Source organism: Euprymna scolopes, chromosome 46 (genome assembly GCF_053919585.1).
Source record: "Euprymna scolopes isolate OS-2025 chromosome 46, ASM5391958v1, whole genome shotgun sequence".
NCBI lineage: Eukaryota > Metazoa > Mollusca > Cephalopoda > Sepiida > Sepiolidae > Euprymna > Euprymna scolopes.
Genome location: NC_136527.1, coordinates 23527739 through 23544885, shown reverse-complemented (window position 1 = coordinate 23544885; position 17147 = coordinate 23527739).

Sequence of the window (17147 nt, the reverse complement as noted above, 5' to 3'; positions counted from 1 at the left end):
GGTATGGATATTTAAAGATCATCAGATATTTTTCCCAATGTAATAAGATATGACTTCTGTTCAAAAGAAGCAGCACATAACAAAAATCTAGTTAGCATGTGTTTATATATGACGCAACCAATTCAGTTTCTGTGCAAAAATAACAAAATACTTAACAAGAATGTGGTTTATCTCTTCTGTTTTCGTTTCGTATCACGTTGGTTTTGCTTTGTTTTTCCTGAAAGTGGGGAATTCTACCTGGTGCAAAACATTATCCCATTAGTTTAGTTACTCCAACCGAGAGATCTTTTTCAGAATCTAATGATCGCTATTGTTTGTATTTCTCTTGCACTTGGTTGACCTACTATATTTGCCAGATAATTTTTTGAATTCTTTTTCATTATCGTGGTTGCTCCTATAATGACTGGTATGATTCATACCTTCTTAAGATTCCAGTTTTTTTCATGTTTTACATAAGTCCTTGGTATTTTATTTTCTCCCTCTGTGCTCTATTAAGACCAGCATCATTACAGACACTTCAACTAGAGTTGCGACTTTCTCCCTCTGTCAGAGTAAATAACTCCATTTCCTAGGTATGTAGCTGTAGGGCCCAAAAAGGCTGAAAAATGTGCAAAAGAAGAACATGTACTAAACAAGAATTTAGTTTCTTTCTTTTTCATTTTTCTTAAACTTTTTCTTCTAGGGGATGGGACATCCAACCAGATGTCTGACATTTACCCCTATTTTAGTGAGTCCAAGAGATCTTTTCAGGATTCTAGCCGTCCCTTTCAGTGCAATCGTTTGTATTTCACTTGCACTTGGTTCACCGGGTATACTTGCTATGTACTTTTTAAAGTTCTTTTTTATAAGCCCAGTTGCTCCTATGATGACTGGTATAATTGAAACGTCTTTTAATTTCTAATTTCGTTTCATATCATACATAAGTCCTTGATACTTTGTTATCTTTTTCCTCTCAACTCTGTTAAGCCCTGTATCATTGGGTACACTGACCTCTATTATGGTCGCTTTTTTGTTTGCTCTGTCCCAAATCACTATATCTGGTTTAACAGCTGCGTTTTCTAGATATGTAGCAGTAGGGATTATGTAGTCATAGTGAATAGTGTAGTTGTCATTCCCAACTGTTCGTTTGGGTGTCTTTCTATATGTGTCAACACATTTGACTTCTTTGTAAAAGAAGAACTATATACTTCACATGAATATGGTTTCTCTCCCGTATGGGTTTTCATATGACGAAACAAATTTGATTTGCATGCAAAAGAAGAACCACATACTTCACACGAATGTGGTTTCTCTCCTGTATGTGTTCTCATATGATTCAACAAAGTTGACTTCAGTGCAAAAGAAGAACCACATATTTGACAAGAATGTGGTTTCTCTCCTGTATGTGTTTTCATATGACTCCCCAACTGTGACTTCTGTGCAAAAGAGGAACCACATACTTCACAAGAATGTGGTCTCTCCCCCGTATGTGTTTTCATATGCCTCAACAGAGTTGACTTCTGTACAAAAGAAGAACCACATACTTCACAAGAATGTGGTTTTTCTCCAGTATGTGTTTTCATATGCCTCAATAAAGTTGACTTCCATGCAAAAGAAGAACCACATACTTCACAAGAATGTGGTGTCTCTATCATATGTGTTTTTATATGATTCAACAAATGTGACTTCTGTACAAAAGAAGAACCGCATACTTCACAAGAATGTGGTTTCTCTCCCGTATGTGTTTTCATATGATTAAACAAAGTTGACTTCCATGTAAAAGAAGAACCACATATTTCACAAGAATGTGGCTTTTCTCCCGTATGTGTTCTCATATGCCTCAACAAAGTTGACTTCCATGCAAAACAAGAACCACATACTTCACAAGAATATGGTTTCTCTCCCGTATGTATTTTCATATGATCCAACAAAGTTGACTTTCGTGCAAAAGAAGAAGCACATACATCACAAATATGGGGTTTCTCTCCCGTATGTATTTTCATATGATTCAACAAATTTGACTTCTGTGCAAAACAAAAACCACATACATAACATGAATGTGGTTTCTCTCCCGTATGTGTTTTCATGTGACTCAACAAATGTGACTTCTGTGCAAAAGAAGAACCACATACTTCACAAGAATGTGGTTTCTCTCCCGTATGTGTTTTCATGTGATTCAACAAATGTGACTTCTGTGCAAAAGAAGAACCACATACTTCACAGAAATGTGGTTTGTCTCCCATGTTTGAATTGAGTGTATGATAATAAGCTGATAAGTTTCAACTTTAGATCATTTCTATGAAGGAATTTAGAATTATTTTCAAACTTTTTCAATCACCAATGAAAAAAGGTACTTCTTATTTGTTAATGGATTTCTTTTCCTTGTTGCAAATGCTGGAAATATAAAATAAATTTGAAAAAATAAAATCCCTGTGATAACATTGTATTTATTATGTTGATGTTTAATAAAAATATCCACATTTATTATTAATTAAATTCAAAATAAAATGAGCATAATTTTATGCATTACTTGTTAGTTAAAATTTAATTTTGTCTATTGTAAAATATTGAAGTAAATTTTTCTCATTTCTTCATTTTAGAGATGAGGATTGATTATTCATATTTGGATTCTTCTCATTTCGTATTGTTAGTGATGGCTGATTAAAAATCCTATGTAATTTGAATTTTTTTTTTCAATCTCACTGAGAATTGAAACTTCAACTTAATTGATTGAAACTTTAACGTTGCAAGTAAGGTTAGTTATGTCTGGGTAAAAATTCATTTTTTGACTAGTTATTCTAACAACGAATAAGGAAAATAAACAAAAATTTTCTGTGAAGGAAAAATGTCCACAAGGAGCTAAGTCGAACACTTCATGAACAATGAAAGTTTAACATGGGTAGACTTGAAGAGGTCCCTAGAGGATTACTCTCGAAGACTAGTCAAAAAAAAGTACTGGGATTCTTTACAGAGGATCTCAGTGATAGGGAGATGAGGAAAGTTGTGATGAGACATGAGCCACAAGATCTATCAGAAGGCCATAGCAAAGGTTAAATGGATGATCTGGCTCGACATAAGGCAGGAGTATGAAGAAAAGCTCATGGAGGATTCTAGTTAAGACTATGGGTCCAGTCAGTCCCCCAAAATACGGAGACAGACGTAAAAGAGGAAACCAATTAGAGAGTTAGGTACTAGTATATAAAACTAGAGAAGTAAAGCTGCAGGTAGATAATTAGGTATTAGTTGAGGTGGCTATATACAGAGATTCTGCAGGAAGCATATCCAAGGAAACAGGGGCGTTTCATCCCTGTGATGCCTGATAAATGATACAAGGACATCAATGCACATAGTTGGTAAAATGGGTACATCAAACTCCTTTTCAATAAGACTTTAGGGAAAGAATTATAGAGCTCTGGTGGATAGAGGAGCAGAGTTGTCAGTAATAATTTTTTTAAAGCACTTAGACAGGGACCTAACTATGTAATGAAGACCTTAGTTTAAGAACAGCTAAATGGCCCCCATTAATTGTAGAAGGGTTCGTTTGATTAAGATTAGGGATAGGAAGTCTGTTTATCCACAAGGACTTCTTTGTTACAGAGAATCTCAACACGTGTTATACTAAACCGCAACTTCAGAAAAATTGCTTAGGATGTACTTTGATTTAGGAGCAATAAGAATATTTGACGAGTATATCACTCTGGAAGATTATGCCCATATTTCATCAATAGTTCAGTTAGCACAGAAAATTACATTAAAACACCAGCATCTACATACATACTTGAGAAGGAACTACAAAATAACTAAGTGTAGTGTGACTGGTAACATTATCGAGATTACCATGAATGATGAACAAAAGAGAAAAAAATTTGAAGGGAATAAAAATACCTCAAGAATTCAAGTTGGAAGTTGATATGTTGCTGAAGTAGAATAGAGATTTTTCTTGGACAGAACCAATACGCTGGAGAAGCATATCAATACTGGAAGGCATGAACTCATACTGAGACGCCCGTATTGAAAACCACTAAAGCAATAAAAGTTGGTAGACTTACAGAATAGACAAAATGATGTGGACAGGTGTCATTGAGGCATTGAATAGCCCGTGAAGTTTTCTATTAGTGTTAGTAGAAAAGATTTTGTGTATATTTTCGGGCTTTAAACAAAGTCACGAAAAAGTAGGCCTGAGCATAACTGGCCATTGACGATATACTAGCCTTGCAAGGGTCAGCAACCTATTTTGCACACAGTCCTTTTCCTTTTTAAAAGAGCTGAGTTTTTTTCTTCTTCAACATTTCGTTACTAACATCTCTTGCGTTTACTGCTGCTACCTGCTCTTTACTATTTGCTCTTACGTTTATTATTGGCTGTGAAATTAGTTCGGTAAAGCCTAGTAAAGAGGTTTTGCTGTGTTCAGTTCTTTGATAAAACACCACAATGGGTCCGCAAGATATTTCTCAAAAATAGATCTAAAATCAGGGCACGGGCAGCTTAAACTAAGTAAGGACAATAATAAGAAAACTGAGTTCATCTGCCACCCAGGTTTATTTCAGTTTAACGTGATGCCGTTTGGACTTGCAAATGCATCCAGTGTCTTTCAGAAATTAATGTCCATAGTTATACAGGGACAGGAAGATTATGCATCACCGTATTTGGATGGTATTTTAGATTCTCAGATACGATCACATAGATAGATTTTAGATTCTCAGATACGATCACATAGATGTAATTTACTTAATTTTCGCAGATATGATGGAAAGTCACTTAGATCACATAGATAGGGTACAAGCCAGTTTACATTTAGTTTGCTTGATGCGGAAATATGCAAGGTTCCAATGGGAAAACATATGCCTTAAAATGAAGCTTGCAGATATTGTTATACTGGTTTATGTTGAGGAATGCCTGTTGCAAATTGTCTATGATCAGAGGAAGGGTAAAGCGGTTAGAAACCAATTTACTTGTTACCACATAAAGTTAGTGATATGCAGACGAGATGGTAGACTATAGAAAAAGAAGCATACACGATAAACTACGCCCTTAACAAGTTGACTCACTGTTTGCATAGTGCAAAGTTTTTTTATCTATACTGATCACAGACCTCTAGAATATTTATTAAACTTGCCTATAAAGAATAGGAAAATACAGACGTGGGCTTTTTGAGTATGGCTGCATATAACTGCACCATACAGTACTTGAAATGTAAGAAAAATGTTTGTGTGGATCAACTGTCATGCACCATAGATTTGAAATGAGACAATGGTGTTCTCCAATAGAAATAGAGGGTAGTGCAAAGTTCTATCTATATACTTATACATAGGGAAATGTGCGACTTACCTAACTAGCACGTCTGCATAATTCAATTGGTCGGTCGTGGAATGAAATTAATGACAAAGAAACAAAAAATGGCTGCCTTATTTCTTTATATGCCTGCAATGTGACCACCTGATATGCAAATGAGATGCTTCTGGTTGGAGATAAAAGAGGGTTCATTTTTTAGAGGGACGTTCATTTTGAAGTTGGATTTCGAAGAAATAAGTTGAATTAGAATTAGAAGTTTGTTTGGAGTTGAGCGAAATATACAAAAGTTTGGAAGTTGGAAGTTTGGATAACAGTGTCAATCTTACCAAGGAAATTATTGGTGTGATGGGTGGAAGAAATAACACTCAAGTTATTGAATTATAAGCTATTTCGGCTCTCAGTGTGCAGTGACTCGAAAGGCAGAAAATGGACAGATCTCGACTTTTGCTTGATACTTGAGTTTGATGGATCTACCACTGGACCGTCTGTCGTCGAATGGGTTGAAAAGGCTGAGAAGATCTGTACACTGTGCAGAATTAAAGAACTAGCCACAGTCATTCCTCTGAGGTTAACCGGAGGGGCCTATGAAGTCTACCAGCAACTCGGGGATGAACCAGACTGGGATACAATCAAACACAGCCTGTATACAGCATTTGGTACACATCAGTTTGTTGCATGGCAACAGTTCACGAGCCGGCGAGTTCACCCCGAGGAAACGGTTGATGTGTACCTAACCAACCTACGAAAGTTGTCGGTACCATTTGGTGGGGTCAACGATAAGATATTAAGATGTGTCTTTTTAGTAGGCTTACCTGAGGAGGTCAGCAAACTGCTGCAGGCAGCGTCATAAATTGGTGAATTGACAACAGACGAGTTATTAGCCCGAGCTCAAAACATCTGTAAGGAACAGGAGCCAATTGCAGCAGCAACTAGTATTCAACATGCAACAGTCGAACCGCATGGAAGCAATGTAGATTCTCTCCCAGAATCGTGTACGCCCAGTGTGCTATAAATGTGGGGAGGCCAATTACCGGAGTGATAGGAGGTGTGTATATCCACCAGCACAGAGAACAGTACAATGCTATCGCTGCAATAAGTTTGCGCACATATATCGCAACTGTTCGGGAAACAATGTTGGGGGTACTATCACCAATAAACCAATAAACACAGGATTACCAGTCATTCGCATTAAAATTGACGATGTGCAGTGTTCAGCACTCAGAGATACGGGGTGTTCCCAGTCTATAGTTAGTGCACATTACTGGCAGATGTGGCGGGAACAACCAGTCGGTATTATGACGATCAATGGTTTATCCCAAGCATGTTGTGGTGAAGGGACAGTCACGATCTGTACTGAGAAAGGTGACACAGCAAAAATTGACGCTCTGGTGATACAAGAAAAACCCCTTGGCTATGACATATTGATTGGAATTGATGCAATACAAGCACTAGGAGGCGTCATGATCATAGCGACTGAAGATGTAATGCTTGGAGAAGGGAAAGAAATCTGTGCAGCCATGTCTATTGAAGAAAAGGACTTCTGTGCTATGTTTGACGACAACGAAAAGGCATGGACTGCAAAGTGGAAATGGACTATGGCACAAGATCGGCTGTGCAAAACCATTCCAGAGTATGCAGTTTTCACGAAGAATAGGGTCACATATGAAGAAGAACTTCAGATGTGGACTGATAACGGATGGTTAATACCGTACCCACAGGAACGTCTGGGACCACCCAAAGGATTAATTCAGCTCATGGCTGTTGAACAACCTACTAAAGACAAAATTCAGCCCATAATGGATTACCTAGAATTGAATCAACATGTTGATGCTTTCACTGGAAACGCAGATGTGTGCACTGCTAAACTAAGAGAGTGGCGTCAGAAAGGGAGAAATGTAGCACTGCTGGATTTGAAGAGAGCCTACCTGCAGATACGTGTCCATGAGTGATTATGGCCATTTCAGACAGTGATAATCAAGGTAAAACCATATTGTTTGACACGTTTAAGTTTTGGCCTAAACGTACCACCCTTAATAATGACAACTATTATTAAAACTGTTTTGATGCAGGGTGAGACCACAGCAAAAACTGCTTCAGCTTACATTGACAACATCTACGTTAATGAGGATATAATGTCTGCAGATGTGGTTTGAGCAAAACTGGAATCGTTTGGGTTAATAAGCAAAGACCCTAAGCGCCTAAAGGATTGGGTGCCCGTGTTAGGCCTAGAGGTCTATGAGAAGGGCAATACTTTGTGATGGAAGCGAGGGATCGTGATTCCAGAGTTACCCAGTGTATTGACAGACACATTGTGTTTTCTATTTGCGGTAAATTAGTAGGACATGTACCTGTCTGTCGGTGGCTCCGATCGGCAACAAGAGTGTTAAAAAGACGAGTAACTGCAGTAACCAAAGGATGGGATGACATGGTGGATGATGATTCTCTCCAGCAAATAATGGCTGAAATGTTGTCCAGAGTACACAGGAACGATCCTGCCCAGGGTGAGTGGCAAGTATCTGGAAAAGAACTGAATGCATGGGTTGACGCAAGTTCACTGGCTACAGGTGTCGTGTTGGAACAATTGGGTGCTGTTGTGGAAGATGTGTGCTGACTTCGTCCCAAAAATGATGCCAGTATATAAATTTGGCCGAACTCGATGCCTCGTTAAAAGGGCTTAATCTTACATTGCAATGGCAGGCTAAGGTTGTGCATCTCCACACTGACTCATTGTGTGTTTACCACTGGTTGACCGACACCTTGATTGGAAAGGCTCGAGTTAAAACTAGAGCTGCAAGTGAGATGTTAGTACGAAGGAGACTGGCAATAATAAAGTGTCTAGTTGACGAATACAGCTTGCAGGTGGACATTACCTGAGTTTCATCGATGCAGAATTTGGCTGAAAGCTTGATTAGAGTACCAAAGCGGTAAATTGATGTCATGAGGCAAGAATGAAATTAATGAAGAAAGAAACAAAAATGGCTGCCTTATCTCTTTATATGCCTGCAATGTGACCACCTGATATGCAAATGAGATGCTCCTGGTTGGAGATAAAAGAGGGTTGATTTTTTTAGAGGGACATTCATTTTTAAGTTGGATTTCGAAGAAATAAGTTGAATTAGCAGAAGCTTGTTTGGAGTTGAGAGAAAGTGCGTTACGTATACAGAAGTTTGGAAGTTGGAAGTTTGGACAACAGTGTCAACCTTACCCAGGAAATTATTGGTGTGACGGTCGGAAGAAATAACTCATGTTATTGAATTATATTATCACAGACCGCTAGAATATTTATTAAACTTGCCTATACAGAATAGGAAAATACAGATGTGGGATTTTTTTAGTCTGGTTGAATATAACGGCAACATACTGTACTTGGAATGGAAGGAAAATGTTTGTGTCGATCTCTTGTCATGCACCGTGGATTCGAGCTGAGACAATGAGATTCCCCGGTAGAAATAGATGGTAGGAATTATTTGGTAGGTGCAATAAACTCAAATCGTTTGGCGCCAAAAAAGTTTGTGTCATATAAAAAGGTTGAGGGTTCATCAGTATCGCCTGAACCTCCTATGATTTTGAGTGTACATTTAAGAGGCAGATAAGGAAATTTTTAAATTTAAAGATGCAGATGAAGAATCGTAAATCGTCTAAAATGGAACGAAAATAGTTCAAAGTGATAGACGAAATAGTGTATTATTTGCCGAATCCCAACGATTAACTATTGATAAGGTTATATGTATCGTTGCATCATAGAAAAAGATTGTTAGTGTAGTATGATGACAATAATGGTCACATAGGTGTGGAAAAGACGTTTCACGCCAATAAGCAAAAGTATTTCTGTCTGTGTTCATATAATGAGGTGAATGAATACATAGGCAAAACGAGAAACCTGACAAAGCAACAACATCAAATGCAGAAGTGTGGTTTGCCTCGTTTTCATTTTGCAAAACTGACATTTGATATTTCCACCCCCTACCCTACAGTTTCCGGTAACTAGTACATAGTGATTTTCCTCGATATGTATAGTGGTTGGCCAAAGGCTTTTGTGATCCCTAATAAAAAGGCAGAAATGGTGGGGCATTTGTAGTTGGATGAGATTTTCCCAAGATTCAGGGCACCAGTTGTTAACAGACAATGGGTCCAAAAATGTTAACAAATTGATGAAGAAGGCAAGGGAGGACCTCAACATACATTATGTGACCACGTCATTTTATCCCCCTTAAAGCAATGGGAAATAGAAAGATTTCATAGGATGATGTATGACATTTTAGTGAACAATGAACAGTCATGGCATTTATACATAAACCAAATGTTGTCAGATTCCATGTGAGTGAAATAACAAAATTCTCACAATACTACTTGGTGTACAACAGAGACGTGATGCTGCCATTAGAAAATATATTAATACCTTGTAGAGTATACTATGGTAATGAGCAACACGATATCACTCTAAAAGGTATGCCTCCATCCTTTACTTTGGTAAGGGATAACATTTGGAAAGCTACAAAAAAATGATAGAGGACTCTGATGAGAAAACAAAGTCCATAGATTTTAAGATTGAAAACCTGGTTTATTATAAGAACCACCAAAGGCAGGGAACACTAGATGTATGTTAGAAACCATATTACATGGTTATATAAAAACAGGCCCAGTCTCATATTGGATTAAGTTGATGGGCTCTATGACAAACGTGTATCCGTAACATTTGTGGGCAACATCAATCAAGGAATGGGAAATTCCCAGCATGGAAAGACCATTAAGACAGAGGACATGAGTTGGATAACAATTTAGCCACAGAAGAAGCTGCTATCTTAATATGGAGGAGTCGACATGAATGAGAAATACCAGATGAGGAGTCTGGCGATGAAGAGAAGAATCATGACACAGAGCATAACATCGAAAATTGCATATATTTTGGACACAAGTTATCCCCTATTTTCATCATTTGTAGATGTCAAAGACGTTATTTGGATCCATTTGGAAAGGCCGGAAGCAGATTCAGTGTTTGGAAGTGGGGAAGAGAAACAAGTGAGATGGCATTGTTTATGTTGGGTAAGATCTATATTCTGTTTTTAAAAGAATATTCCTTTCTCAGGTTCGTTCCGTGCATGATTAAAAAAAGTAAAAAACAGATTATGAGAAAAACAAAAGAAATTAATTTTAAACTTGATGCAAAAAGAAAGCAATTGGACGAGTTTTGACTCATCTGTAGTTGAAGAGCAAATGCGGTGCATGTTCGAAAAAAATGGAAAGGAAGGTGATGAAAAAGACACATGCATGAAAGGGCATTTCTGAGAGACATGTTCGACACCAAAGTGATATTTTGAAACACAGTAAAGTGTGTTATTGGAAATTACTGGAGTAAATTCTTTTGTATGCACTTATAAAACACTGTTCGAGTGTAAGAGTTACATTAAATATTCTCATCTCTATAAATAATCTGAGATTTGAAACCAAGATCCCAGTGACTGTGCCAGTTGCTCTATTACTGAGCCATAACCCAGATGGAGCACCTCAAGGCTTGGTGGAAACCATTATTTCTATAGCAGCAGCACCGACACCTCATAGTTTGAGATTTTGAATTTTTGGTTTATAAGCTGTGCTGATTGCTTCTAGCAATCAACTTCCCTTCTAGCTTACACATCAAAAGGCCATTTCTCAGGCAAGCTGAGCACATGACAAATACAGAAATGAAATCATTCATAAAAGGGTTAATGAATGGCAACTCTCTTTCTTTCCATCAACAATAAAACCAACAGTTTTGCCATTTTAACTTTTCTTTCCTTTATTTTTTGTTACCAACTCTTTGAAGTACACACACATGCTAGCCAAGTCAGTTACAATTTTCCCTACACAAATTCAGAACATCCACTTATGAAAGCCTCAATAATAATAAATCTAAACTTTTCATCTATCACATTTAATTGCTTGATTAGTGGAAACATTGTTTTTTAATGTTAGAATGAGACCTTGTCTTTCTATACTACAATCCTTTCAGCAGATAAATATAAATTAGCAAATTATGGTTAAACCAATAATTTCTCGGGTAAATTCGATACAATGCTATCAAAAACTTCCAACATTAAAAACTTGAAACTGTTGTCAAAACTTCACACTCCAAAACTCGATACTCTATTGTAAAAACTTCCAACTCAAAAATTCAACATTCTTTCAAGTTAACTTGCACACGACTACGCACATAGCACGCCTTTACCCAACTTGTTCTCCTGTTTGTTTCACAAATGTTTTTATTCACCCATTTCATTTTCATAGAAATAGTGAGTCTGTATTGCACAAGTGGCCGTCCGTTAGAGAATAGCAAGGCAGAAGCAGAAAATTATCTGTTGATCTGTCTATCTACTATTTTATCTGTTGATTTATCTGTTTATCTAATTATCTCTGTATCTATCTATCTGTCTATCGATGAGTTGACAACAGAGATTTAAAGTAATCTTACATGTAATGTGTTCCAGTTTGTGCAAGCATAGCTGAAGTTGAATTAGAAACGCTGAGAAAGACAGGTGGGATTAAATGTGTCACCCCTGTGAAGGAGAAGTCTTAAAATGGAAGCAAAGAAGAAATCCCCAATCCAAAGATATAAAATTTGACACCGTCCAAGCTCCTGTCTTGAAGCGTTCCTTTAAACAGATTTGAGATCCCCAAGGACGTATGACAAACCTATCATAATTAGCAGAAACAGGTATGACGTCATGTTATGTTATATATGTATATATGTTGACATGCAAGCACACACCAACACCTAGAAGAATCACAGGTCACTACAATAGACATTAAAGATCTGATGACAATAGTCCACACACAACAAACACAGTAACACGTCAACAATAAAACCAACTATCATTTTAGCCTTTCTTTTTTGTTACACAACTAACACTTTGAAGCACACACACATGCTAGCCAAGTAAGTTATGATTTTCCTTACACAAATTCATTATATCCACTTATGATACACCCATTAATAATAACTCCGACCATTTTCATCTATCACAGTTAATGCTCAACAAAATACAAAATAGTTTAATTTTATGTCGACATCATTTTTCAAAACAGAATTAAAGTAAAAGTCTACTATCATAATCCAGTAAGTAAATATGGAATTTCCATTATTGCAAGGAAAAACAAAAAGAATTTTTCAACATTTAAAAAATACACATAAAGAAAGAAAAAAATGTTGTGGTGTATTTGTATCATTTGGATTATTGTTCTCACCTTAAATGTTATTTTTACAATGTTTGCACAATAACACTCAAGATGAGAACAGTAGTCTTAATAATCTAAATAATACAAAGAATCATTCCTCATCTAAAAAATTCAGAACCATAATATTGTCATTTGTTTAAGAATCATATTTTTTTTAATTTAGTCAAAGTTATTTGTAAAGTTTGTTGAATGTGTTTTTGAGAGAACTTAAAAAGTACAACATAATAAGTTTAATTATCAGTATTCTTTAAACAAACGAACAGAAAATTTGATAACTACATTTCCAAATAAATTAACAGGAAAACTCTTTAGTATACTTACGTGTGTACACAGTTTCTAATACATTGATCCTTCATATTGAAACCACTCGACGAGAATACAAACACTTAATTTTAAATAAGGAGAAAACAATAACTGAATGTCAAGAAGGCTAAAAAAAAAAAAGAAGCTTAATTTGTGAAATTTGGCTTAAAAAGTCGATGTTTCCAAAATGGGGGTTCGATTTTCTAGAGTGTTGTATTAGAAACAGAGTACACCTTAAAAATGGTAAAAAAAATGGTAAATATTGAATTCTTTTTTATATACAATCTAGTAGATTATAGAGCATTAGACTTGGTAAAAAAAAGATGACAATAAAAAAAACACAGTGAGATGGTACTGCTTCCATACGTGCATCGAGCATTTTTTTTTTTTACTTTAAACATATGAATCAGTGAAAAACATTTAAATTTAAAAAATTGAAAAAAGAAAATTTTATAAAAATTTTCAATAAATAAATTGTTTTGGTCCACATCTAAAATCTTTCCAACTCCCCTACAATCTTTACAATGACGACTTTTTGAGGTTTTCAGGAGTTATGAAAACGATTATATACTTTAAAAGTGGCGCAGAGTAATAGTTTTCATGATATAAAAAATTTACTTTTTCAAAAAGTGGGGGATCATTTTTCATTATAAATTTAATGTAAAATTAGAGCACCCACTTTATGGCCACCTAGAAAGGCGGGCATTTTTGTTTTTATTTTTGTTGTTTTTTCATATTTTTTCTTGTTTCATGTTTCAATAAAGACACAGGGCCATTAAAGAAAACAAAAATCAAGAAAAATGTTATCAATTCTGTACGTGAAAACGCATACAGAATTGGCCACCACTGATAACATAAAGAACTGCGTATTGACCTTTTTTATGTTTAAGTCAGTATTGAAAACAAAATCTGATAGATTAGTGACCATTCGATAATAATCCGATGAAAAAGTGAAAAAAAGATGAAAATAAAAAATACACATACGTGCGCCATGTAGTAATACTTACGTTTTTGTTTTATAATCTGCTTTCGATTAACTTTATCTGCTTTTATAAAGGAAACGATTTTTCAAATGTGATTGACTTTACAAACTGAAGTTAACATTAAAGATGACGAACGGAAGAGCAAGTTCGCAGAAAACAAAATTGAAAAGGGAAAATAAAAAAAAAACAACAAATCATTTCAAAAAAGAGCCGATCTATTTGGTGAATATCACGGATAAAATTAGTATTATTTTATTTAACATTTTAATATTTACATGAGAGAGAACAGATTACAAGTTTCATTTTTTTTATTAATTCTCTTTTTCGTATTTTTATTTATTTTTTTTTAGATTCCTGATTTTTAAAAAAAATTATTATTGTGTTTTAAGCCTAAAGTTAATTTGACGCTTATGCAGTTTACCAAACACATTAACAATGAAGATATTGGTTAACAATAGTTTATCATATTTTTTGATAGATTTTCTATTTATTTATCGTGATAATTTTCTAATATTTTTCCAAGCAGTATAGATCTAGACTTCCACAATCAAAACAAAAGATAACGCGTCGGCGCGTCGCTCAAAAGCAAAAAAAAAAAAAAAAATAAATAAATAAATAAATGTCAGAACGTGCATTTTATTTTATAACTAGTGCTATGACAAGGGAATATTTTTATCATTGTTTTGACTCTCGATTATATATCCGACACAGTCAATCGAGAACCACATCATTCTATATAAAAACATATAAGATATAAACTGATATATACTTGAGAGTCAAACTAATGAAAAGAATATTGTCTTGTCATAGCGCTATTTATAACTAGCAGATGGGAGGCCCCGAGCTTTGCCCAGTCATTAAATGCGCTTAAATATGATATTTTAATTTGTCCAGATTTTGTATAGATTATTATAGAGATAATAAACTCATGATTTCAAAAGTAATAAAAAAAAGTATTTGGGGGTCATCAGATAGAGTCGAAACCAAAAGCAAAACTGTTAACATTAAAAGCTGGTGACGTTACCACTGTACAGACATAACACGCATATTAACTGATTAAAAATAAACTAAGATGAATGTACAAAATATATAACAATTTTTTTCAAATATGATCCCATAGGACTAATTGAATTGGTTCAAATTCGTAGGAAATGACTAACTTGTAAGGATGTGATTCCTCCGTGTTCAACCATTCATAATCGGGATCTATCAATATTTGAGACCGAGGTTGCAGGTGCAGGAATCTCTTGAGGTCGAAAGTAGTAGAGTATCCACAGAATTAAAGGTAAATTTAACAAAATCACCAATTAATAGAAGGTCTCCACCAAGTCACATCCTCACAAACATAAAATAAAAATATAGAAATAACTCCAGAAAATAACGACACTTGACAAAGAACTCAAAATCAATGTATTAATGTCAAATAACATTTATTTACGTGTTAGGAATATTAATTCAAATCGTTCCAACGTAAATGTTTTCTTGTAACGAGTGTTCATTATGCAGGCTTTGTAACGTGCATCCAGGAGATAAGCGCCCGCGTGTTGTGTGGGTACATAAGAGAGACGGACGAAAAGAAAAGACTTACCTCGAGACCAGCTCAGCATCACTGACCGAAAATAGATAAAGAAAGATCAAGATGGCGGCCGCTGTCTTTTGTAAAATATGATGTCTCGCAAAGTCACACGAATTCTCGCAATATGCAAATTTAGCCGGCCTACAACGACGATAAAAGCGGGTGATGAAAAAGACGTTGAGAGAGCGACGATTGAGTTGGCTGGGGAATCATGTGGCTGTTGCTTCTCGTGCCGTGTGAGGATATTTTACCGTTGTTGGGTCCGGTCTGAGTAACCGTTTGCGTCCGTCTAGGCACCTTGCTAGTTGGATTCCATGCAGAACCGGTGTATAATGGTTATTGAATTGCTGCAACATTTATAACATCTTTTCCTGAACTTACCGTGTTAAAGAGAGAGTCGGGCGCCATCTTGAATTTTTCCTTATACATCTACAGAGGGCGCAGTAATTCTTTTTTTTTAAAGGACTTTCCTTACACATTTTTCTACAGGCTTAGCTAAAAGAGGATCTCATGAGAATAGCATGAAGTTTAAGATTACTGATGTTTTATGAACAGAGTGTCACACGTGGCTTGAAATGAATGTGAACTTTTTTAAAACCATGTAAGCGACATTTTTTTAGAATTATTATCATTAAACCACATTAATTTTTGTAATTATATTATTTTTTGTGAAAATATTGAAATTTTAGTGTTCATCACACAAGAAAGTTCGAAATAACATTAAAATGATTAGTTGCTTGTTGATATGAACGTCGATTAAATCTGATGAAATTTTCTTTAACACCAAAGCCATGAACCTTGAAAAATTCAATCATTAAATAAAAACTAAATTTCGAACATTTTTTGAAATTATAAACTGTCAAAAGTGAATAATTGTTTTAAATTTGTAAAACTTAATTTTAATTAATTTTCCAAATTTAATAATTTTAATTAATTTTTCAAATTTAATAATTTTAATTAATTTTCAAACTTCTATTTTTCCGAAAAAATCGATAAAAATCGTATAAATCGGCAATGTTTGCGACCCAAAATTTAATATATTTTATTTCATCATTTCAGTATATTTTCATCTGTAAAAAACTAAGATGCGAATCCCTGCTCATAATAAAATTCTGATATGATCACGTGGGTGGGGGCAAAATATTGTATTTTTTTAAATATTATCTCAGTTCATATATAGTTCGGCTTTTTCTTTTTTTTTTTAAATAAGTCTGTAAAAAATTAACGAAATTGATTATTTGATTTTTGATAGAATTTTTAAAATCTCGTTGTTTTCATTGTAGAAATAACATGCGGTTCCAATTTTCCTGTTTTTAGATTTCTGTGGAATTCTTTGAAAATTTATCGATTTTACGGGAAATAATAACATATGAGATTTTTTAGATTCTTTCTTCTTGATGAGGATACTGTACAAATTACAATGAATCAATTTAATTTTACAAGTTTTTAATATTATTATAGTTAGGTGGGGTCGAAATTTCCACCTTTATTATGGTCATACCTAGTTTCTAATAAAACATTTAGTAACTCGATCCCCAATATTGGAAATACTCTCATATGAATGGATTTTCATTTATTAATCTAAGGTTAATGATATTGTCAAACTTATAGGGTCGAACGATAAAATTGTCACACAAAAAATAAACTTTTATTGAAAAATTAAATTAAGATAACTTGAGTATGTAGTAAAGTTGACTATTCAATGTAGCCGCCTTCAGCCTCAATCACTTGCTCGATACGAACCAGGAACTGGGAGCATGCCTTTTTTAAAAGCGCCAGTGGGAGCTCAGCAAATATACGGC